The following is a 5,576-nucleotide window of genomic DNA, read 5'->3' as shown; positions in this document are numbered from 1 at the left end:
CCGGAGGGCTCCTTAGCTCGTCTTGCAGAACAACAGAGAGGTCCCGCGCCTGTGGTCTAGAGAGAGAGAAAGAGAGAGGAATACTAAAGGTGGGTTTCGTAGCATGAAGGCTACAGTAGGTAACGTTGAGGACTGCGACATCTGAATGCGGCGGCTTCTTATATATACTAACGCGCAGATGCGTACGTCTCCCCGCTGCGGTGGCGCTGATATAGCCACGACGCATGCTCGGACGCTTCGCCTCACGCGAACTCGGTTTCTGCGGACCCGCAGTGCCCCCACCCGCAGCGTGGGCCTTCGCGGGCTTGTTTGTACGCGGCTTTCTTCGTAAACAAGGCGTAGGCGCACGCGATGGCGAAGAGCGGCTTCCCGGGTGACGGGGTTCCAGCCCGTCAGTTGCTGCCTCAATCAATCAATCAATCATTTTATTTTTTCGAGTCAAATACAAATTCGACTTGAACGGTCCGCTGGCACAAAAGGCAAACAGGTTGCCTGACGAGGTGCCAGCGGCCGGTAAGGACGGCAAAATCCAGCGGCAAATACAAAAAAGCAAAAAAAAAAAAAAAAAGAATTCGCGCATGCAGAAACCCACAGTAACACAACATCGTGATAACACTCAGACATCATACAAGGAAAAAATACATATGCGTACAAACAACACCAGGAAGCACTATAAATCACACCGCCCGTCATTAGACATTGTCAGGGAGTGATAGAGAAGAAACACGATCTGGAAATAAGACAGCAAAAAAAAATTGCCTATAAAGTATACTATGTAGAAATGAGTATAAGTATGAATTACATAGTATAAAGTACATAGTGTGAAAAATAAGTATAATGCGTGTGTATGGAAAGCATTACACGATTAAAAAGTACGATATATTTTACGGTCGTCAGTCACAAAGACAATCTAAAATAGTGACAAATAAAAAATGGTCAGGAAAAAACTCCTTGCCCATAATTCACCTTTAAAACAATAAGAACATATGCAGGCAAAAGTAAAAACCATTAGTACATTTACATAATACGTATTTCATGTTCGACCAAGAAGGAGCGAAGCTGTTTTTTTAAAATCCCCTGTGGTGCCGGCGAGCAATACGTTGTTGCCTAGAGCGTTTAAGAGCTGGGGTGTTGATCTTTTGGTTGCCGTAATTCGTTCTAGTTCGTTGTAGTTTATAAGCTGACTTTGCCCTTAGGTTATAGTCCGTTAGATTTGAGGGAATTAAATCAAAGCTATTTATTCCTTTTGCATGAACTAGCTGTCCAAGTTTATAGTGGTATAGCCTGTTGAGCGGTAAGATGTTAAGTTTTTCAAGTAATTCATTAGCATTGCTATCGTATTTTGCGCTGGCTACAATTCGTATTCTGCGTTGTTGTAAACGAATGAGCCCATTATAGTTTGTTTTGCAAGTGGTACCCCCATACTAGAAAGCAATAATACAGTTTTTGATAAAACAAAGTATAATATAGTTGTACTTTTAGCCAGGTAGGCAAGATATCCCTTGTTTTATAAATGGCTACTATAGCTCTAGATAACTCTTTCTTGATGTTCATGGTTTGTGTAGTACAAGATAATTGGTCATTAAACCATACACCTAAAAACTTGCAGTCAGATATTTGTTCTATAGTGCAGTCATTTATTTTCAATCGTGGTTGTCTGGCAATTTTTTTTTTTCCCTGAATAGCATACATTTTGTCTTCTTAGTGTTTAGTTGCATTTATTTGCCTCCAGCCAGCTGTTTAAAGTTCGTAAATAATCATTTGCATCGCGTTCAATGACGTCAATAGTAGTGCCAGAAAAAAAGAGACTGGTATCATCGGCGTACATAATTAAACTTGGAGAGTTTGCGATGTTGACTATGTCGTTAAGGTAGATAATAAAAAGTAACGGTCCTAAAATGGAACCCTGCGGAACCCCATACTTCAGTGTCATGTGGTCGGAACAAATACCATTGATTTGTACATACTGTTCGCGATTTTGCCGAAAGCTACTTATTAAAGCTAGGGCCTTTCCCCTAATGCCATAGTGAGGCAATTTGTGTAATAAGACGTCATGATTGATGCTATCGAACGCTTTTCGGAAATCCAAGTATACTCCAAGTGTAAGCAACTTGTTTTCAAAATTATTTAGAATCTTATTTTTAATGTGCAATAGTGCATGCTCAGTTGATTTGCCTTTTTGAAACCCGTACTGTGCTGGCGAGAGTGCCGAAAAAGATGTTAGAAAATTTCGTATTCTGTTATTTATCAGCTCGTTTTCACGACATTCATTCACGACACCTCGTTTTCACGACATTCATTTGACGACTTCGGAACGGTTGAGAGACCAAGCGTCTTTTTCTGGTATTTTGAAGCGGTCAATATCGCAACCGTTGGGCGTTGCAACAAAATAAATAAAGAAAATATGATGTCGTCGTTGTTGTTGGCGAAAGTGTTGGCGCTGCATGCTGCTTTGGTTGCGTCTCGAGGTGCTTTCTCAGGCGGTCAACGCTACCACGGCGACAAACATTAAGCAGCGTTCACACTGCTAATGCATCGTACAGGGGACAGTCTGCAGACATTGTCTAAGGCGTGTTTTTTCTTTAAACTTAGGCTAGGTGGCGCAAGCTACCGCCCGTTACAAAGGATATAGCCATTAACATCCATCCATGCATCCTTCTTCATTGGTTGGTGGTCACATTGGTCGTACAAAAACTGCCTGCGGACATATTCGAAGGTACACCAAAGTGTACAAAGCAAGCGTGGGTCAAACATGTTTGCTTCAACCCGCCGTTCATTTTTTTTTTTTTTTTTTTTTTTTTGCACAGCGTTGCCGTGCGAAGCGACAATGCTACTGTGAGCTCGCGCTGGGACTTGAAAGCATATACTTTCCGGCGCGCGCCAAGCGGCGTATATATCCTGGCCACTGCAACCTGCGGCAACGTTTTTGCCGGAAATGCCTACAAGCACAAAATATCAAACGTTGCATACCTCATGTGGGAAATCATTGGGGAGAGTAAGTCGTCTGCTTCTTTTGCGGGAGTTGCAGTGGCGTCAGAAAGACGCCCAGTTCTGGTTGGCTCTGACTGAAGGATAGCGGATAAACCTCAAAACAAACTGCCTTGGGGTCTACCCACTATCCTTCATTCAGAACCAATCAGATCTCGGCGTTCTGACGTCACCACAACCCCTGCAAAAGAAGCAGACAAGGTTGCGCTCCGCACCTTGTCTGCTTCATTCTCGCGCAGATGTACTCTTGACTACAACGAAAAAAAAAAATAATGACGAAGGAAATGCAGGTATCGGTAGTGGTCTTGAAGGGAGTCATGAACCTGCAAGGGGTTGAAGCTCAAACTAGTTTAGTGTTTTCCAACTTTTTGACGCTAAGTTTTATTAGGATGACCGGCGCGTCTCCGACTGGTGTGTTCAGGGTCCTATTCCGTCCAGGCATCCAAAGTGGTCCCGAGGTGGAAACAAATGACGTCACAAAAACCGCAGTCGCGACATGCTGCTGCACGTCGCGATCCTAGTGGTTGGTCGTAGAAGCTCAGGCTAAAAGCGCCGGCAAACACGAGCGTCGCTGTCGTCGCGGCGTCCCAACTCCTGGCTGCCGGATCTTCCGTGGTCTGTCAAACTGGAGAACGACCTGCAGCCGAACAAGCGTCTGCCACATCCCTGGTCTTCGCGAAAAATAGCTGATAGGGTCGGGCCGGGACAGAATTCACACGTTCCTTCATTTGCTTTGGTTCTGGGCAAAGAAAAAAAAAAAGCAGCTCTCTTCCAAACGTGCCCCAAAACAAGCCGGATTCCCGTTCGTCGTAAAGTGACGATCGTCGATACTGTATATTAGATATGCGGTGTTGTTTGAAACCTTTCTCAAATCCTGTTTGGATAACGCGACACCGTGGGATCCGCACAATATATGATGTTCGATTGATGAGACTCGTTGAATTTCATGTGAGCGAGGAATACCCAAGCATTTCGGCTATCCTGTGGGGTCAAATATTTTAGACAGCTAAGACTTTCGTATGTTGACACGGATGAGTATATGATGTCGTAAAAAAAAATCAACATAAAATGAAAAAAAAAAAACATTCCAGTTGCGTTTGTTATATCGCACACGGGCTCACCAAAAGTAGCTTTCATTTGTTTGTTTTTGTTCTCCAAAATAGTACAAAGCTTTCTTAAAAACCTCGAGAAATGCTATTCATCATAGAACACAAAAAAAAAAAAAAAACGCGGTAAGCTAGCCGCTACCAACGCCCGGAATCACGCCTACGCTGGTTGCCACGGCCCTCTGACGGGAAAACCCACAGCCCAGCGCAGTCTAAGTTATGGCAACGTATTCTACCATGTACAATTTTGTACAAAAATACATATTCTCGAAGACTCCGGCAAACTACTGTTTTTTTTTGTTTTTTTTTACGTTAACAATTATATATATATATTTTTTTTTTACCGCCACTGTCGCTTGGTTTTGGGTGTCCAAAAAAAAAATAAAAAGGTCCATTCGGTTGAGAACAGTACTTATCTCATTTAGGATCGGCATCGCGGCCAAGCAACTTAGTTTGTCGTCATATTCTAGTTCAAGTTGTGCGTGATCCTTAAACGCCCTTGTATTTGCGTATCGCTCAAAAAAAAATGTTTTATGAAGTTTTAACTGTTTCCAAGGGCTACACGACTTTTCCCGGTATCACGAAACTGCAACGCGTCGTGCTGTTTATTTGTTCTTTCGCAGAAAATATCAATTCTGGTCGTCGTAGTGATACCCTTTCCTTTTACCCGTCGCTCGTTTTGTAAATGAAAACGCATTGACGCCTTTTATTTTATTTTATTTAAAATTTTAGTAGGCCGCGTTGCTTCAGCACCCATTGCTAACACCAACGAATGTGTCAAGGTTCATAGTTATACGCAAAAATCCATGTTTTTTTTTTTATCTTACGTAAATTCGTTCAATATCAGAATGAACTAAGGAGGGAACTCAAAGAAAGTATTCTTAATTTTTTATTATTATATTGGTAGCCTCAATGTGTATTTTAAAGGCAGGGTATTTAAACAAATTAAAGTGCAGATTTATAGCTAATGAGGGTGCGACTTTATGATACCCTGACGCCAAGGGTATCTTAAGGAATTTAAATAAATAGACAAATAAATAAATAAATAATACAATGTACAACGCCAGAAAAGGAGTAACGACGGATGAATTATAAACGCGAGTCATGCCCCTGTTTATCAAGCTGTCAGTATAGTAATATATGCATAGTAAAACAAAACAAAAAAGGGTAGAATATATATATACTTTTTTTTTGTTGTTGATTGCTTTCGCAGTACCTATTATTAATAAAGGTGTACGGCAATTGGAATAAGCGATAAGTTGTTAAGGATCTTCAAATATTCAACATGCTATCACCAGGCTCTCAACCAATCGCGCACAAACAAAGAGTGCAGGATCGCGACTCCTTCACCGTGCGTGATTGGGTTGAGTCGGCGATATGGCGAACGCGCAAAGATGATGGGCGCCGTGACGGTGCGCTTTTTCGCGCTGCTTGATACGACTCCGTTCGTATCAAGCAGCGCTGAGTCGTATCAGTGAAGAG

The sequence above is a fragment of the Ixodes scapularis genome, unplaced genomic scaffold, assembly GCF_016920785.2.
Source record: "Ixodes scapularis isolate PalLabHiFi unplaced genomic scaffold, ASM1692078v2 PGA_scaffold12__126_contigs__length_90152505, whole genome shotgun sequence".
Taxonomy (NCBI): domain Eukaryota; kingdom Metazoa; phylum Arthropoda; class Arachnida; order Ixodida; family Ixodidae; genus Ixodes; species Ixodes scapularis.
This window is presented reverse-complemented; position numbering follows the sequence as displayed.